Genomic DNA, 20,502 nt, shown 5'->3' on the forward strand with positions numbered 1-20,502 from the left:
AAAAAAATGCGTCACAAATTCTAACACATTTGTAACGCATTTTTTACTAAAAAAAACCCATAATTTTTTTAACAAATTTGCAACACAATAGTAACACAAACAAAAAAAATCCCAATTTTGTCACAGTTTTGTTACAAATGTGATGGAAATATTTTAGTAAAACTATTAACTTAACGAAATTATTATTACCAAATACAATCTAACTATTTTACGACACATTTCCAGCGAGATACGTAGACATTTGCTACGCAGTTCTAATGAAACTTTATTAAATTAAAAAACCCCTTGGATTACGGGACCCATAACTCAAGTGCAAAATAACCCATATAATTACATTTCTGCCATCACTTTTAAAACCACTATGGAAAGGGGAAACCATACCTTCTGTCAAAAAAACATGTTTGCTAATTTAAAATTCGAAACCCTAAATCCCCAAATATTCATCATCGTCATCGTCCGGTAAGTTCTCTTCTCCGGTGAGATCCACATCTCTGATGAGAGTCACCAATTTCTTCCATTTTCAATCCATTACTTCCATAATCGCACTATCTTCACATTTTCAATCCATTCATCTTCCAATTTATTGATCAATAACCAGATCATATCTTGAATCGCAACTACGATGAATTACTGGATGAAATTTGGGAGCTAATACTGAACCAATTAGGAGATAATCATCATCAACAATTCGAAGAACTTTCATTGGTAAGCAAACTATTATCGGTTACGCCGCCATTTCACCGTCGTAGATCAGACGTAAGTCGTTCACAGTATGATTTCTGGATTCATTTACCGATTTAAAAACCTAAAAACCCTAGATATTAGTTAATTGCAAAACTGTAAGGTAGAAACTGCTATTCGTGAGATTGCTCGTACTTCTGTTGCTTTGAATTTAGAATCTATTGATGTTTCGATTTGTGTTTTGGTTCTGATTGATGGATTTAGGGTTGAGTAATAGGAAAATTAAGGTGTTGAGATGTGCGAATGTTGATAAGTTACGTGATGTTGATTTGATAAAGCGAAGTTTCCTCTGGATTTGGAGGAACTAGATGTAAATTATCCGCGTAACAAGCTTGAAATTGATGAGTTACGTGATGTTGATTTGATATAGCGAAGTTTCATCAAGATGTGGAGGAATTAGATGTAAATTATCCACGTAATAAGCTTGAAATTGATGATTTACGTGATTTTGATTTGATATAGCGAAGTTTCATCCAGTTTGAAGGAATTATATATAAGTTATCCGCGTAATAAGCTTGAAATTGATGCTTTGCGTAGTTATAACATTAGTGAAATTATGATCACTGGTGCTGGAATTGAATGTTTGTGTTGTGGTTTGTGTAATCTGATTAAAATTAATATCTCAATGAATCCTCTGCTTACAGATAGGTCACTGATGCGTGTGTAGTGTAATATATTTTTGATATATAATTAAGCCCTTTTTACACTTTTAGCCAAGTTTTAAATTTATAAAACACGATATTCACTAACACTAAACACACATATGGGCAAGTGCACCCATCGTGGACGTAGTATAGTGTTGGTAAGATACCGAGGTCGTCCAAGGACACAAGAGCTTTTAATACCGGTTTATCCTCAACGTCTAACCAAATCAAAAAGTTAGAAAAATGTTTTAAACTAAGAAAAATAAAAACTAACTAAATGCTGAAAAATAAAATAAAATAAAAACAGATAGACAAGATGAATCACTTGGATCCGACACGTGTATTAGTATAACCTTTGATTATTTTCGCACTTTTGCACTTGTTTAAGAGATTATCTTAGTTATTGTAGTAGGCCCCTCTTTTGAAGGCGACGTTACCCTCAACCCAGTAGTTTGAGTCAGCAAGGATACAATCCTAAAGGGTCGGATTATTGAAAGATAATGAATTAAGTTATTAATGCAAATTGTGGTAGGCCCCGCTTTTGGCGGTGACGTTACCCTCGGCTAAGTAGTCTGAGTCAGCAGGGATACAGTCCTAAATAGCCGGGTTATAGTATTAATAGTAGTTAACTTATGAGGGGGTCAAAGAGTTTGGATCCCCGCCATCCAATACCTATGGGCATTGAAGGAGATCCTACTAAATTTGACCCAGGTCCCAAGCAGGACCTCTAAACGCTGAACAAGGGCAAGACCCTTACCAAACCGTTCCCTTAACCCCCGACCAGGTAGCCAACATACCTCCATATAGACCGTGGAGATATGAATGGTGAAAATCTTTTATTTTATATAGACAGTAAAATAATGCCAAGACACCACGGACAAACGATAAGGAAAGATCACCTTCAACATAAGTAACTAGTTATTAAAGTCATTAATACAAAACCAAATAAAAAGTGCAAAAGATTAAAAATAAAAAGTATTATACTAAACACTTGTCTTCACCAAGTGATGTAAGAGACTTAGGCAAACATGGCCTTGATTGTCAAGAACTCTTACGATCAATCTTGGATCTCGAGACGACTCACACACTCTACGATGGACAATGGATGATGGTGGTGGATGATGGTGTTATGGTGGTGGTGGGTGGTGGATGAAGTGTGAGAGAGTGGTGTGCCAAGGGATGAGAGAGAATGAAGCCAAGCTCCTCTATTTATAGGCTGAACAGAAGGCTGGACACGGCCCCGTGTCCGCTGGACACGGCCCCGTGCCCGCCTGACACTCTCTCTCCTCATTAATTGTAATTGCGAATTACAATTAATGCGCCTGCTGTACTTTCACCACGCCCCCGTGCTCGCTGGACACAGCCCCGTGGTGGGCAATGGAAGCTTCTACTGGTTTGTCTTTTCTGCTGCTTCCTGGGCACGCCCCCGTGTTCGCTGGACACGGGGCGTGTTCAGACTCTGTTTATTCTCCTTTGCTTTGGGAGGTGCCGTTGAGGGTCCGGGCAGTCTACTTTTGTTCCTTTTCTTGTATTTATGGTAGAATTAGTTGTCTTTTTGCTTCTTTTGTGATTTTGAGCTCATTTCATCCTGAAAATACAAAAGGAAGACAAAAACACTCTTTTTCCAACATCAGTACTAAAAAAGGGTTAGTTTTATGCCTTAATTGATGTGTTTTATATGTTGCATTTTACACACATCAAATACCCCCACACTTGAACTTTTGCTTGTCCTCAAGCAAAACTCTTTAAATGTGGCTTACACTCCCAAATGGAATAGGTAGAAGAGAAGTTTTTAGCTTGTCCTAGAGTGTCGGGAATCCAAGGTTTTTATAGGCTTTATTTTTATTGATTTACAATCCTATTCGTTATGATTTATTTTGAACTTTTCATAAGATAAATTACTTATTTGGGCATAGCATGCCTTATTAAAATTCCATTTATATACAAGTTCACATACCTCACGGGAGATCACTCAACACTCGGCCGAAGGTGTATATTTTAGTGAATCACTCGAGAGCGGCACGGAACTTACGTCTTTCCATAGGCTTGCCAAGCAATCAATCCTCCTCCTTTTTAACTTTTTACCTTTGTAAATATCAAGAGGACTTTTTGGGTGAAGGCTTGGGTTTAAAGGTGGGTGGTTGGTTAGTGGTTAGTAAAAAGGGCGAAAAATCGTAACAAGCGTCGGTTTTCGTGAAGTACCTTATTTTTAGTGACTTTTTATTTTTGAAGTATTTCTCCAAACAAGCTTTTTATAGCTTTTGTTTGTTTTTGACTTCATCATCATATAATTTTTTTTTTTTTTTTTTGATGTCACATGAAAGGGCAATTTGACGAAAAACCGAGCTTGTTACTAAAATAAAGGGTGAAAAAAAAATGAAAAAGGTTTTTGGTGGGTAAAAATGGTTTTTGGGGTAATGAAATGAAAGGTTTAGGCTCAAAGGGGCTATCTAGGGGGATTTTGGGTAGGTAAAAAAAATGAAAAATAATGGTTTTGAAAGAAAAATAGTTAGTCCTAATGCCTCCATCATTTACTTACTTGGGTTTAAGTTGGTAAGGACCGGGAATGTATCGTCGTGGCAAGTTCTAGATTTGTAAGGACCGAGCGGCTATTCACACAAGAAACGAAAAATGAGCATTTAATCTAAATATGTGTATTTTTATGCTCAATAAAGGCTCAAAACTCACTTTTGTGGGAATGGGTTTTTAATGTGACCAAGCATATATAATCGAATTTTAAACTAGACTTATTATGCCGTTTCATAATTTTCTTATGTTGGTTCCTTTTTTATCACGACGCTATCGGTTGTAAACTTGTAAAAATATAACCTTTTTTTGAACTTGTTCTTCCCAACTTAAACTAAGACAAGTAAATAAAAAAAAATGAAAAAGTTTTTGAAAAAATTTGGGGTGTTTAGCGGTTCCAATAGAGTTTTGTGTAAGGCTTGTGTTTAGGATTTTGCAAAATTTCAAGGTTTTAGCATCCCCCCCACACTTAAATTACACATTGTCCTCAATGTGTCCAAAAATAATATTTTTGGTTGATTAGAATGTATAAAAGTGTGTTAAAAAGCAAAGATTTATGTTACTGGCATCCTGGACACGGCCCCGTGTTCACCGGGCACGGCCCCGTGGTCAAGTGCCAGTAACAAAATTTTCAGAATTGAAACAGAAGCCTGGACACGGGGGCGTGTCCGCTGAACACGGCCCGTGTCCAGTTACCTGAACTGGGTGATTTTTCTGCAGGGGCTCAGCACGGGGCCGTGTTGGTTGGGCACGGCCCGTGTTGAGCCTTCTGTAATGGAGATTTTTGTCGTGTTGCTCTGTTCTTCGTGCATGGTTCCATTTTTTCTCGTTCCCTTTTTCATCCATTACCACCATGAGTGTGTTTTATTCTCAAAACAACCATCAATCATAAAAACTATCATAACATTGCAAATCATAGAGAGACATTACACTAAGATAAAGACTACATAGATATTAAACTTATGGAGTTCTAGCCCTATGTTTTATTTTAATTTAGCAAAATTTTCAAGAAGATACTAGTCTTGGTTAGATAAGGCTTTGTAGAACTCCTCCTTTCGGGTACGGTTCTCCTCATATGTCGGCAAGCCACTCCTCTACCTCCCTTGGGAGGAGAAAAGAGGGCTCGTTTGCATTGGTTTGAGGAGTTTCAACTTCCGCTGGGACTTCTTGTGGGTTTTCCATAGGAGGTTCTGCGGGAAAGTCTCCCCACCCGGTAGGGTTGTTAACACCGAGTGCCAAGTTCTAGTCTTGTTGTGGAAGGACTGGTTCCATAGGGGGTGCTACCAAGATGTTTAACCTTTGGTGCAAAAGGTTAATCTCTTGGAAGCTGCTTTCCAGTCCCATTGTAAGATCGTTAATACGGTCAATGAGGACCTCCTCTACGGACGTCATCTCGTCGAGAGCTTCCCTTAGCGCTATCACGTAGTGCACAAGTGTAGCTTCAACGGAGGGCCTCCTTCCCCTTCGGCTGTTTGAGGAATGAACGGATGATGTTTCGCTGTTCTCACTCGCCATTCTACGAAAAATAAACCAAAAATAGTTTATAGGACGAAACAGTTTCTAGACACAGCCCCGTGCTCACTGAGCACGGCCCCGTGTTCATCTTTCTGCAGAATTTTGGAGCAAGGAATCTTGGGTTTTTAAGTTACTTTCTGAGTTCATGCAAGCTTTTTGACAGTAAATAACTTTAAACAATGTTAAATAACATGTTTTCACCAAGATTCTATGATCAAAACTCATTGTTCCCTACCACAAAGATTGAAAATTCAAACTTTTCATGGTAGTTCTTGAAGAAAGATGAAGAAGAAGGAAATGTCTAGAAGAGGAAAGGACAAGATGGGTTGTTGGAAACTTCTTTTAGACTTACCTAGGATTGTTTGAGAGAAGATTCCTTCAAATCTCTGTCCCCAAGTTGGTCCAAATGTGCAGGATTTTTGGCTGCATTTATAGAAAATGACAGCCTGCTGGACACGGCCCCGTGTCCGCTGGACACGGCCCCGTGTGCAGATGAAATTCTGACACAGTTTGTCCGTATTCTGACGTTCTGATCAGAGGGGAATCTTTTGGTGGACACGGGGGCGTGTTGGCCGGGCACGGCCCCGTGTTCGGAAAGCTGACTTATGAAGTTTTGTCTTTATTAAGGAGCTAATTTGTATCGGGTGGCTCCTGACTTGTTGGAACAACCCCAAAGTGCCTAAGATACCTTAATTGTCCTATACTAAGGCGAGAACGCAAGAGGTTGTCGGTGAGGGTAATTCCTATTTTCATTCTAGGTGGACAAGTCCAACCCTTTCCCGGGCTCTCGTTAAAGAAGGTGTATGCCGAATCGCTCAGGTCTATGTATGCACCGAACGAAGTCGATGGGGAGTCCTTCACGGCACAATCGGCACAGGGACGACTATCGTCCGCGTCTTGTCTAGGTAAGAAGGTATTTTCGTGAGCAACGAGGTTGTCGGAATGCGGTTCCAACATTTCCTCATGGTCATCATGTCACACCCCGATTTCCACGTGTCTCACCGGTGGGCCCGGTGGGGGATTACCGTGACGATGTTGGCAACAATATAGTCAAACCACACAATTATATAATGCACAGCGGACGCTTAAAGATAAATATATAAACTCAACCTCTGGTTGTAATATCAAATGTATTACAGAAGTTGAATATATCCACAGTGGATTGTAAATAAACATAAAGTATTGTTCCATCAGATACTGCAATCAAGCTTGCGAGACTTATCACGACGCTAGGGAGCTAATACCAGCCAATTTACGTTTAGGTACCTGCACTTAATCTTTTTGGGGAAAATACGTCAGTTTACACTGGTAAATACATTCAACTGACACATTTGAAAATGTTTATTTAAAATTGATTTGAATGCACAAGGCACAAACTCTTTTATAACTTGGGAAAATTATAATAAAATCTTGTGAACGTTTTACATGTTCTTTTATGCGTTCAGTAGCCCGGGTCGTGCCGGGTTAAAGATTTATAGACACACCACGTTTGCGTAAAACCGTAGTATAAAAACCAACGACTACGTCTTTTAATTTAATGTCGACACTTTATACCGGCTGTACGCCTACACCGGGATGTCGACCTGTCACACCCCGATTTCCACGTGTCTCACCGGTGGGCCCGGTGGGGGATTACCGTGACGATGTTGGCAACAATATAGTCAAACCACACAATTATATAATGCACAGCGGAAGCTTAAAGATAAATATATAAACTCAACCTCTGGTTGTAATATCAAATGTATTACAGAAGTTGAATATATCCACAGTGGATCGTAAATAAACATAAAGTATTGTTCCATCAGATACTGCAATCAAGCTTGCGAGACTTATCACGACGCTAGGGAGCTAATACCAGCCAATTTACGTTTAGGTACCTGCACTTAATCTTTTTGGGGAAAATACGTCAGTTTACACTGGTAAATACATTCAACTGACACATTTGAAAATGTTTATTTAAAATTGATTTGAATGCACAAGGCACAAACTCTTTTATAACTTGGGAAAATTATAATAAAATCTTGTGAACGTTTTACATGTTCTTTTATGCGTTCAGTAGCCCGGGTCGTGCCGGGTTAAAGATTTATAGACACACCACGTTTGCGTAAAACCGTAGTATAAAAACCAACGGCTACGTCTTTTAATTTAATGTCGACACTTTATACCGGGTGTACGCCTACACCGGGATGTCGATGGTCGTGGCCATTTCGTAAAATGATGCCAAGGATATCCGGGACAACGGTCATTAAACCCCCCCAAAGGCTTATAAGCAACAAAACTGTTTAAATGAGCCGATCATATTTAATCAATTAACCACCTAAGCGATGGAATTATATAATGCTCAATCAAGCGGTATTAATATACCGTAACCCAAGCCCATATAGGGGAAATAAGTTAAAGTATTTACCTTTGCAAGTATATTTCCTTATTTTGGATTAAATCACCGATAGCTTTTACTGGGGCTCCTAATCTGGAACGAAGGTTTTAATTAACCTCTTAGAATCCTAACGGGTCGTTATAATGGCCGTAGCCTAGACCGGTTGGTTCCGATATGTATAGATATGGTTTAATCGCGCGAAAAGGCGAAAACCGAGAATGGAGTGTGATTCTGACCCAACAAGTTCAGAGACTTGTTTTATATGGGTTAATGGTTCACACTCTGGATTTTGGGGTTCAAATAATATAATTTGACCCGTATCGGCTACTTTATGAAAACTAGTTTCATAAGCCGAACCGTGCGCGCAATAGGCGAAACGGTTAACCATGAGAGTCGTACGCTTATTTCCTAAGTCAATATGCCTTAAATGGGTTGTGGTATCAGTAAGATACCTTCCGTGATGCCCGTAACGAGTTTAAGTTAGTAATATGCCCCGTAGGGGCTTTTCGGTCATTTTAAAGACTTTAAAAGGGCTTTTCGAGTTCTACAGGAAATCTGAGTTTCCCGAACAGCTTATAAAGCTTAAAATACTTTATTTATTATTTAAAACCAGTAGCAACTGGAATCGGGTCAAAAGACCTTGTAGAACTCATATTTTGGCCGAAAAGGGCATATTCGGTATTTACCGAACCGTAGCCATAACCGCAGGTTATGAGCAAGGTAAAAATTATTAAAAATCTTTAAAATTCCCAAAATATTAGTTTATAACAGTGGGTAAAAGATTTGGTGACGAAATCTTGGTTTAGATAGGCGTTATGCTAATTGCGCCGTTAATTACTAAAGTTTACTTTAATTGCGCTTTTTAGCATAACTCTCATTCTAGACCTCGGATTGACGTGAAACTTTAAGGACATGCTTATAATTTAATAAGCAAGGTTTTGGCCCGTTCACGTGTCCGTAATACTCGTTTTAATTTTAAAAGGCCGTTACGGTCAACTTTTAGGCGAATGACGGAAATGCGCAAAAGACTCGGATAACTCATGAACCGACCACAGAGGTTTATACCAACATGTGACCTGGTCCTAAGAGAGTCCTAAGGTATATTCATACCTCACTAAAATGGGTCAGAACTGAAGTCAAAGCAAAAGTCAAACTTTTGCGACATTCGGCTCCGAACCGGTTCAATATAGCAAATGATCGATTCAAACGAGCGCAAACAAGTTTATATACTTATTATCATGTTTTATGATTGTCAAAACAGGTTCCATAACATATACATTACAGATTATGCATAAATCGCTAAAATAGCTTTCTGTTGACTTTTTAACCGCACGTTTGACTCGATATTTGACATAGTTAGAGTGGTGATCAGGGGGAACCTTTTTAGAGGTTTATTACCCACATAATTACCTACTCAAAACTACTTTTGATCCGTCATAAGACTGAACCATTTGCAAGTTATTGTAATGACAACCGTTAGTTACGACGGTTGCGTTTTTGAGCTATAACTATGGAAATGCAGGACCAAATGAGTATGAACGACTTACAGAAGTGTGTTCTTGCTTATAGAGCAGAGAAAGATGCTAGAGAGCTCTTGGAATGATCAGATGAATGTGTTTTTGTGTTGTGTGATTGTAATGCACATAGTGTGGCTATTTATAGCCAAGGAAAGCTCTCTAGATCACTACACAACATCCTATACTGGTCATGATGATGGGTAGATGTCCCCTGAGTGATATGGGTCGAGCATAGAGTGCCCATGCCCCATTAATTGGTTGTTGGTCGTTCAAAGGGTCCAAAGGTCAAGTAGTTACAATGTTTCTGCATCTGGGCGTCCCACGCGGCCCACGTGGGAGTTCCATGCCATTTTAATGCGGGTCGCCTAGGATTTGAATATCAGACGCGTAATACAGGAGGCTCGCGGCCCGCCTCAACTTAACCATAACCTTCACGCGGGTCGCGAGAGGTTAAGTTTTCAGAAATTTTAAATCTTTTGTCATGATTGCGAAATCCTGGTAATTAATAACGAAATCTTTCGTAATGATTTACCTGACCTTTCGGGTTTGAAGGGGTAACTTTGCGGTTTGGCCCTCGGTTATTTACCGATAGGGGCCTCGTGTTATTTACCCGCATTATAAAGTCCCCGGTTTATTTATTAATTATTCAGAAAGTCTTAACTTTCATTATTGACGCTTTTAGCCCTTCTCATACGAATTCGAGTATAACTCTGTCGTTTTAAAACGGAACTTTGCGGAATTTATACAGTATATTCTAGTGAGCGTATAATACTGTTACGAAGCTTTGGGAACGTTAAAGGGTCACTCAGAGGTGTAATTAAACATGTTGACACAGTTAACCCCTGTAGCTCGTAATCTCTCACTTTCTTCCGCGTTTTGCTTCCGTATGATTTATGATTTATTCGTTTGAAGGTACAAGCATTTATTTAGGGTTACTATACAGTATATTTACCCTTGTTGACATTTATAACCCTCGAATTTATATACTTTCAAGGTTTGTCAAAATTAATCCTTTATTTATTATAGATGCCACGTGTAATCAAATGACACGTGTTAACACATCATTGGACACAAAAATTCGAGGTGTTACACATCATCTTGGGATGGATCTAAAAAATCCTTCCTAAGTTCTTTTGACCAATTTAGAAGTAGTTCTTCTAGTTGAAATAACTCGTCAAGGAGCATTTCTCCTAGAATATCTGGCTGGGCGCATTCGAGGGAGAAATAGTGCTTATTTTTACTTTCGCCCCTCTTAAGGTTACAAGGAATCGGTGGGTCTATATAGTGGGGCCTATAAGTGAGGAAGAAACATTTTAATTCCTCATGTTCGCCTCCACATATTCGACACCACAAACCATAAGAGTGCCGAAAGTAAAAAGAATTACTATCACTCATGTTTGTGTCAGAAATTACCAACCGCCGGGATCTAACGGTTCTGTTTTCAGTAACTGAATCTTGGGCACGGGGGCGTGTTGAGTGGACAAGGCCCCGTGTTCAGCCTACTGTCTGACTTAAAACAGGATTGCCAGTTCCAATGATTGAGCACGGGGCGTGTTCAGCAGGCACGGCCCCGTGTTGAGCTCTGCAGAAGCTAAAAATCTAAGAAAAATCCTAAAAAAAAATAAAGAAAAATAAAAATATGATTAGGCCGTTGATTCCTAACTTTCTTAAAATCCTTGTGTCCCCGGCAGCGGCGCCAAAAACTTGATGCGTGTGTAGTGTAATATATTTTTGATATATAATTAAGTCCTTTTTACACTTTTAGCCAAGTTTTAAATTTATAAAACACGATATTCACTAACACTAAACACACATATGGGCAAGTGCACCCATCGTGGACGTAGTATAGTGTTGGTAAGATACCGAGGTCGTCCAAGGACACAAGAGCTTTTAATACCGGTTTATCCTCAACGTCTAACCAAATCAAAAAGTTAGAAAAATGTTTTAAACTAAGAAAAATAAAAACTAACTAAATGCTGAAAAATAAAATAAAATAAAAACAGATAGACAAGATGAATCACTTGGATCCGACACGTGTATTAGTATAACCTTTGATTATTTTCGCACTTTTGCACTTGTTTAAGAGATTATCTTAGTTATTGTAGTAGGCCCCTCTTTTGAAGGCGACGTTACCCTCAACCCAGTAGTTTGAGTCAGCAAGGATACAATCCTAAAGGGTCGGATTATTGAAAGATAATGAATTAAGTTATTAATGCAAATTGTGGTAGGCCCTGCTTTTGGCGGTGACGTTACCCTCGGCTAAGTAGTCTGAGTCAGCAGGGATACAGTCCTAAATAGTCGGGTTATAGTATTAATAGTAGTTAACTTATGAGGGGGTCAAAGAGTTTGGATCCCCGCCATCCAATACCTATGGGCATTGAAGGAGATCCTACTAAATTTGACCCAGGTCCCAAGCAGGACCTCTAAACGCTGAACAAGGGCAAGACCCTTACCAAACCGTTCCCTTAACCCCCGACCAGGTAGCCAACATACCTCCATATAGACCGTGGAGATATGAATGGTGAAAATCTTTTATTTTATATAGACAGTAAAATAATGCCAAGACACCACGGACAAACGATAAGGAAAGATCACCTTCAACATAAGTAACTAGTTATTAAAGTCATTAATACAAAACCAAATAAAAAGTGCAAAAGATTAAAAATAAAAAGTATTATACTAAACACTTGTCTTCACCAAGTGATGTAAGAGACTTAGGCAAACATGGCCTTGATTGTCAAGAACTCTTACGATCAATCTTGGATCCCGAGACGACTCACACACTCTACGATGGACAATGGATGATGGTGGTGGATGATGGTGTTATGGTGGTGGTGGGTGGTGGATGAAGTGTGAGAGAGGTGGTGTGCCAAGGGATGAGAGAGAATGAAGCCAAGCTCCTCTATTTATAGGCTGAACAGAAGGCTGGACACGGCCCCGTGTCCGCTGGACACGGCCCCGTGCCCGCCTGACACTCTCTCTCCTCATTAATTGTAATTGCGAATTACAATTAATGCGCCTGCTGTACTTTCACCACGCCCCCGTGCTCGCTGGACACGGCCCCGTGGTGGGCAATGGAAGCTTCTACTGGTTTGTCTTTTCTGCTGCTTCCTGGGCACGCCCCCGTGTTCGCTGGACACGGGGCGTGTTCAGACTCTGTTTCTTCTCTTTTGCCTTGGGAGATGCCGTTGAGGGTCCGGGCAGTCTACTTTTGTTCCTTTTCTTGTATTTATGGTAGAATTAGTGGTCTTTTTGCTTCTTTTGTGATTTTGAGCTCATTTCATCCTGAAAATACAAAAGGAAGACAAAAACACTCTTTTTCCAACATTAGTACTAAAAAAGGGTTAGTTTTATGCCTTAATTGATGTGTTTTATATGTTGCATTTTACACACATCAGTCACTCTTTACAAAAATCTGATTTAGTTCTTGATGAGAACTTTCATATTGTTATTTCTTCAAGGTTTGTCTTTATAGGTGTTTATTTATTAATGAACATTTTAAATAAAAAGATGAAATGACCAGAATACCCTTAAATAGATAGACATAACTGAAAATTTTAACTTGGTTAGTGCTAAAGGACGAAAGGTGTAATGCGTTTTCGAATAAAGGACGGTGACTGTAATTATTGAAGTTAAAGGTTATCCATTGCAACTCGCTACAAACATAAAGGACGAAAAGTGTAATTTACCCTTTGTTTAATCAAGCTAATACTGGTTGTTAATTATGAATCAAGGTTCTGTGTTAATGATTCTCGTTGTTCGTTCGGTTATCAATGCTGGAGTTGTGATGGACATTTGGTATGACATAACTGCTGTTTTTGTTGGTTATGTTATGAGTATTATCATTCAAATTTGTGCTTGCAGAACATAGTTGAGGATTGAGATTGAACTTAGTTTTGATCGCGAATTCTAAACTAAACATGGTGCATAGTAGTTGGGAAGCTGATACGATGTAAGCACTCTTCATCTTTTTTGTTCTAGTTGTTATTCATTAATGGAGCATTATTAGTTACTAAACAAGTGTTCTGGTTGTAAACACTTGTTGCCTGAGATTCTGCCATAAGTTTCTAATCAAACAATGGAAGTTGGTTATTTGCTCTCTAGTATCTTTTTTTTGTGATAAAATAATAACATAGGTGCTTAAAGCACTTCACTAAAATGGAAATCGACTCAAAATTCACCTTTATGTGTATACTGTACGCGGAATCCGTTCAACCAAATTTCACTCTTGATGTGCACTACAATCGTGATTTAGGTTGTTAAATGCTGGACCCACTGTTGCTGTTCTATCAACAAACTCAGTCTCCATTTTAACCTTTATTGTTGGAGAATTAACAATCTAAGTTCAAGTAAGATGCTTCGTCGAACCTTACTTTTCTATTTTGAATGATATACTTAGGAGATTTGGTCATTCATTACTATATATTGTTTTAATTTGCTGTTAATTGTTGATTTCATTCACCATAAACAATTAAGTAACATTTGGTAGTTTCGACTCTTGACTGATGGAACAAAACTGCATGCTAGCTGTGCTTAGTTGTCGATATCGAATAGCGACAAGGCACCTATAGGCTACGTAGCGAATAGCGACGATTATTTTATAAATAGCGATTACACTAGAAAAAGAATTTTGAAAATTTTTATATGTATATTACATCAAAATACCCTTGTGTGTGCAAAAAATGAGTTTATGAACTGGAATTTAATTGAACTCGTGCGTGCCCGCATCCTGCGGACACGAATGCAGCTCCGAAAACCCGGGCCCGCGTGGGGCATAAATGGTCCAAAGAGGTGCGAAATACAGCCTGAAACCAAAAAAAACTGTCGCCATACATTGCTAAGACCCATTTAACCTTCGTTTTTTAAGCAGGGTTATGCGGTTTTTTTCGGTTTTTAAATGGTCCAAACAAGAGGAAAAGAGGTGCGAAATACAGCCTGAAACCAAAAAAAAAAAAACTGTCACTAACTTCGCTATACATCGCTAAGACCCATATAGCGACACTTGGTCGCATGGCTACATAGCGCGCTATAGCCGCTATTAACAACTGTGTAGCTGTGTGAGGCTAAAATTATAGTTAACCCCTTAATCTTTGATTCTTGTGTTTTTATCTTAATCTATTTGATTCTTGTGTTTTTACCTTAAACTTGATATTTTTGTACATGAATAGTTTGCGTGCACTACTCAGAGAAATATTTCTTACAAACCATTTTTATTATATGTGAATCACAATAAAACATTAAGTGTAAATTATTAATTGTATGTCATCCAGTTGCCTAAAAGGAGACTGAACCATAGTCACATAATTCGCTAGTTGAGCCATGATCTCCGATCCAGTTTGAACGATCCCAATCGCGGTACGTTCGCCATCGACCCGGATCGCGATTTCGAAGTTAAAATTGGCATTCCCAACTCGTCAATTCAATCGTATTACGTGCTATCGGGATCGCGATTTGCTGGAATTCGGAACGTGTAATCGTGTATGCAGTTCAAGAGTTAACTCTAGCAAGTAAGTATTCACTATGCTTTAAGTGATTTGAGGATGTTTTGGCTATTTGTAAGGATCGATCTTTAGTGTCCTATGATTATATGCTTTAACAAATTGAGGCTGTCAACTGGCTGGTTAATCTCACAGAAACAACAATTGCTTATGGGAAGACGAAGGGTGCATAAAGTTTATTGTATTGAACGTTAGATTGTTAGAAAACATATTGTTATGTATGATTTTTGAAGTATGGCGACTTCAAACAGGATTTGGAAACTTTTTGGTCAAATTTTCTGCAATTTTTTAGAAAAAAAAAGGATTTTCCAGTTTTTTTTTTTTTTTTTTTTTTTTTTGTTTTTTTACATATTCCGTCGCAATTGCGTTGCAAATAATTTGTTTATTTCTTAGATATTCCGTCACAAATGCGTTGCAAAACTTTAAAGAACAATTGGGAAATGGCGTAGGAAATGCGTTGCAAATTTCTGGCACAATATTTTCGTAGGAATTACGTTGAAAATTGCGTAGTAAATGCGTAGTAATTAGTTTCCGACGGGGCTTTTTCCAACATCAAGGTTCTGTTGCAAATGCGTAGCAAATCTGAGTTTGCTACACATTTGTAACGAAAAAGCTTGTTAGAAAAAGCCAAATTTCTAGTAGTGGGTAGGGCCGGGAACCGGTTCGGGTAGGAATCGATTTTCAAAAGAATATGAAGAACCAAGTAGGAACTATCAGATAGTATTAGGTCTGAACAGGGGGTTGATGCCACCCGGTCAGACCTGAAACCGGTTCCAAGTCGGGTCCGGAATCGGTTTTTTATCCATTTCTAAATTAGACCTCTCTAGAGCATGAAATTACTGCAACTTCATGATCTTTTTATGTGTTAATCGAACTACAGTACTTAATTGTTTTTTTATTGTGTTAATCGACCTACGCTACGTAAATGAGAAAAATAATTTGGCACTTTTTGTTTACCTAATTTTTATATTTAGATCATGGGTAGTTTATTTCCGTTTATTTCAACACTAGAGGGTCACGTTCCAGTTATTTCTTTCCATGTAGCCTATATATGGCATTGCATATTTGTTATGGTATTCGTATGTAACCTTTTTAATCATTTAGATTATGCACAACTTTGTGTGCAATCCTTGTGTGTGAACCGCCCCAGGTTCCTACATGCAACACTTTGTTTATTCCACTTCAAGTTACCAAAGACGACCATTTGCAACTTTAAAAAGAAAACAATCAATGAGTTGGAGGCGAGCCGAATTGGAGCTCAGTTTCTGGCTCAGCTAGAAAAATCATTCAAGCAGATTCAACCTGTATTGTTACTACTATCACGAGCTGATGCAAGCTTGACTTAAACTCAGCTCGTAAAGACTAAACAGGGTGATTTAATAACATTAATTATAACCTCTTTTTTTAAATAAAAAAACCAACTCACCTTCCAGAATTTGAACCATTCACTTTTTAGATAGCGGGAAGACACCTTTAATCTAATGGTAACCTCTTGTTGATTGTAAACTACTCACCTTCCAGGGGCTTGAAAAATATTCAGCTATTGCATCGGGGTGTTAAAATATATTATATATTAAGGGATATTTTTTTTCTGGCAAGTTGTACAAATAATTACACGATAAATCATTCTTGCTCATTTACCTTTGACGATACCATCATTTCATTTTCCCATGTAACTTCACACTTTTTAGATATATGTAACTATGTTTAAATTTTTATTTCCATGGTAGATTAAAAGCACCAAAATAATCACAACAATAGCCACCGCAACCATCACAACCGCTAACACCACAACTGTCAAAACCAAAGTTGGAAAAAGGAAAAAAGAGGATCAGATTCAAACATCCCCTTCGGCATAATCAACAAAGCAAGACTTAGTGCCGCTACGGTTGCAACCGGAGTTGCCATGTCAAAACCCGCCGCACCACGCGATGCGGCGGGGATTGATTTCATCTATATCATAGTTAATAAAGCCCAGCCCAACTGTTTTCACCATTAAAATTTTTTGAAGATGTTTCTGTTTGTACACTTGTATCCTCAGTTTGCAAAGACAAGTACAAACCAACTATTAGGACAAAAACGACTTAGCTTACCACTAACCATTTTTTTTAATTACTCGGCGACGGTTTCTTTATATTTATGCCACCAAGTTTATCAATTACAAAATCAAAACGAAGTACTGAACAATAAAAATTTAGGTGAAACTAAATTATATAATAGTATTTAAACTTCATTTTTAAGGCCAAAAATAAACCACTTGTGTATGATCAATTCTTCAAAAGAAGATTAAATTATATCTAATTTGTTGAGTTATGTATACTTACAAAATTATACCCAGATTATTATCGAAGACAAGGGTAGACTTTCGTTCATTGGACCTTGGTCGTAACATGACCGGAATTGAGAGGCGCTGCCGTGCGCAGCCGGGTTCACCACCATAATTGGTTAGTTACCCAAAATAACCTGATGATACCCGTTAAGCGATGTGTTTCTAATAAGTTTAAACTTTAGTCCCTGAATCAGGTTTAAGACGAAATGACTATTCTACCCTATCGTTTACACCCCGTGGTCTGTAATATATAAGATTTTTAGGCCCAGAAGTTGGTTAATGTTTCCTGCCTAAATTAGGTTTGACCATGCAGAGTCAAATGATGAATTAAAGTTGACCTATAAAGTCAAATGGACAATTCAATTCATAAATCACACAAATCGACGTGATATACACAAAGACAATAGCTATAGTTAAAATACCATTGAGTTTAAATATGTATCTTAGTTAAGTACATCTTACTTAAAATACCATTCATGATGATAGTTAAAATAATAAAGCCCTAGTGGATGATTATAGATAATATACTAAAGGTGGCTTAGATGATCCTCTGTCTATCCCGTGGATAATGCAGGTTCACGATTGGATGGCCATAAACCATGACCACCACATCAAATATCTAGGATGTGTGTGTCCAGTTGGCCCTCAATTCAAGTGCAAAACATGAACGATTATAAGCACATTACACTCTACATTAACAAATGTACACTATTCAAATTTTCAATGATCTATTAGGTTGGACATTGCTGGTTATACCATCATTTTATAGCAATAGCATGAAAACCAAAAACTTATCGGTTTACTAAAAGTATGACTTTACTTAGTCAAAATGATGACTTGATTCAATATCATATATACATGTTTAACATGGATACAGTTTGTTCTATTGCGGTTCCTTAAACATCAGTATCAAACCAAAAATTTAGTGACTAAAACAATCTTATCTTACCTCAAAATCGGAGACCTGGTAGAAACCCTAGTTACCGGTAACAGATCTGAACCCTAAACAGATTTGAACCTTAGCCGGTAGTACTGCCATCATCGTTCGCTTGAGTTAACCGACGCCGCTCTAAGAACCACCGCTGCGAGGCTCCATCTCCTTTACCGGTAACAGATCTGAACCCTAAACATATCTGAACCCTAGCCGCTAGTACTGCCATCATCGTTCGCTTGAGTTAACCGTCGCCGCCCTAAGAACCACCGCTGCGAGGCTGGTCTCTCCCTCTTGAAGTCTCTCTATCTCATGATCTCATCTGATCCCTGAGTTTCTTGATTATGTTGCAGGTAGAAAAGGCCGCGTGTGGATAACAAAAAAGTGTTGGAAAAGCTAGTACAACATTCTAAGCAGGATGTACCAACCTCATTGCACCGAATTGTTGTAAATTAGAGTATATATAAATAGGTCGATTATCGATTCCATATAAAACCATACGTAATGGGCATTATAGAGACGTGAAGGGCTTGATAATGCCTCCAACACTGTCCCTGGGCGTCACAGGGGCATGAAGAGTAAGGGACGTTTATAGTATAAGGGTGGAGGGAGTCGTTCAATCACTTTAGGGTGCTTGAGTTATTCTCTAGCCAATAATATCATGCCATGTCAAGTCCCCATTCCACTCCTCATTTTGCACTCAATCACTAGCAATGGTTGTTTAAACGCCTGGAGAGTGGTAAAGAATTTAAAAAAAAAATTGTGATTAGTTGAAAGGGGTTGGGACCCACCATTAAACTCCACTCTCTCCTCCTTCCCTCCTCTTCCCGCATCAGTGAGTAGCAGGGCCGGCTTTGGGCCCGGCAAACCCGTGCCGACGCCCGAGGCCCAAAATTTCAAAGGGCCCGAAAAGTCTTTATAAGCTTGTATATATTTATTAAATTAAATTATATATTTAGTATATTCATCTATTTATTATACAAAAAAATATTGGTGGTGTAGTGGCAAAAACCATCTCAAATAATATAAAGGTCTCAAGTTCAAGTCTTTGCTCTATCACTAAATTTTTATTTCTGTAATCCATTTACCCTTAACCATAATTTTGGGCCTACTTCTTTTCGTCGCCCGAGGCCTAAATTTTTTCAAGAGTTTTCGGAGACTCCTCTGATGAGTAGTCACCGATTTAATCTTTCACCAAACACCGAATGGGGAGTGGCGGCAATATCCTGATCGGCAAACTTGGTCCCCGCTCCCCGCCATGACTCCGTTCACCCAAACGTCAAATGAGGAGAAAAAATTGGAAAATAATGAGTGAAATGATATTAAAAACCATTAACCATTACACATTTTCTGAAGAGACGTTGTAATGCCGATGTGGTGTAAGATGCATTAAGGGGTATTAACCATTACAGATTCTAAGGTATGATGCTAAAACTATGTAAGGGTGTAGGTAGACCTGGCAAACGGGTTGGGTCGGGTTGGGTCGGGTCATGGGTCAAAACGGGTTCGGGTCGAAACGGGTTCGGGTCGAAACGGGTCAATTAAAAAATGGGTTGTTTTGGTTCGGGTCGAAACGGGTTCGGGTCAAAACGGTTTAGGGTCAAAACGGGTTCGGATCGGAACGGGTTCGGGTCAGAACGGGTTTCGGGTCGGGTTGGCTAATTTTTTTTTTTAAAGTGACTGTACATCAACTTTTCCTAACATAATTTAATTAAATAAGCTTACAGATCTGAATTCCATCAACTTTTCATAACTGGTGCCCAGTTCCGTATCCCTGCTGCACATGTGATTGTTTAACTAACATTAGGTGTTGTTTTTGTTTCCATATTCAATGAATAATTTAACGGTTCGATTCGAAACGGTTCGCGTCGAAACGGTGCGCGTCGAAACGGTGCGCGTCGAAGCGGTGCGCGTCGAAGCGGTGCGCGTCGAAGCGGTGCGCGTCGAAGCGGTGCGCGTCGAAGCGGTGCGCGTCGAAGCGGTGCGCGTCGAAGCGGTGCGCGTCGAAGCGGTGCGCGTCGAAGCGGTGCGCGTCGAAGCGGTGCGCGTCGAACCGGTGCGCGTCGAACCGGTGCGCGTCGAACCGGTGCGCGTCGAACCGGTGCGCGTCGAACCGGTGCGCGTCGAACCGGTGCGCGTCGAACCGGTGCGCGTCGAACCGGTGCGCGTCGAACCGGTGCGCGTCGAACCGGTGCGCGTCGAACCGGTGCGCGTCGAAGCGGTGCGCGTCGAAACGGTGCGCGTCGAAACGGTTCGCGTCTACGCGTCGAAACAGTGCGCGTCGAAACGGTACGCGCCGAAACTGTGCGCGTCGAAACGGTGCGCGTCGAAACGGTACGAAACTCGTCCCGATCCGAAACTCGTCTCGTGCGGTAACTCGTGCCGGCCAGAAACCTGACCCGAACCGACCCGTTCCGATCCAAA

The 20,502-nt window shown here is 39.4% G+C and overlaps 2 long non-coding RNA genes across 2 annotated transcripts; one reads left to right on the forward strand and one right to left on the reverse strand.

Annotated features, from left to right (window-relative positions):
* Window positions 1-12,723: 12,723 nt before the first annotated feature.
* On the forward strand, window positions 12,724-15,133 carry LOC110869422. Its single transcript, XR_002553031.2, has 3 exons — window positions 12,724-13,272; window positions 13,576-13,669; window positions 14,591-15,133. It is a non-coding gene; the product is annotated as an uncharacterized LOC110869422 (long non-coding RNA).
* Window positions 15,134-16,372: 1,239 nt separating this feature from the next.
* On the reverse strand, window positions 16,373-18,485 carry LOC110869430. The gene is made up of 2 exons (XR_002553034.2): window positions 18,097-18,485; window positions 16,373-16,612 (listed from the first exon to the last, which is right to left on the reverse strand). It is a non-coding gene; the product is annotated as an uncharacterized LOC110869430 (long non-coding RNA).
* Between the last annotated feature and the right edge of the window lie 2,017 nt (window positions 18,486-20,502).

This window comes from Helianthus annuus, chromosome 1 (assembly GCF_002127325.2).
Source record: "Helianthus annuus cultivar XRQ/B chromosome 1, HanXRQr2.0-SUNRISE, whole genome shotgun sequence".
Taxonomy (NCBI): domain Eukaryota; kingdom Viridiplantae; phylum Streptophyta; class Magnoliopsida; order Asterales; family Asteraceae; genus Helianthus; species Helianthus annuus.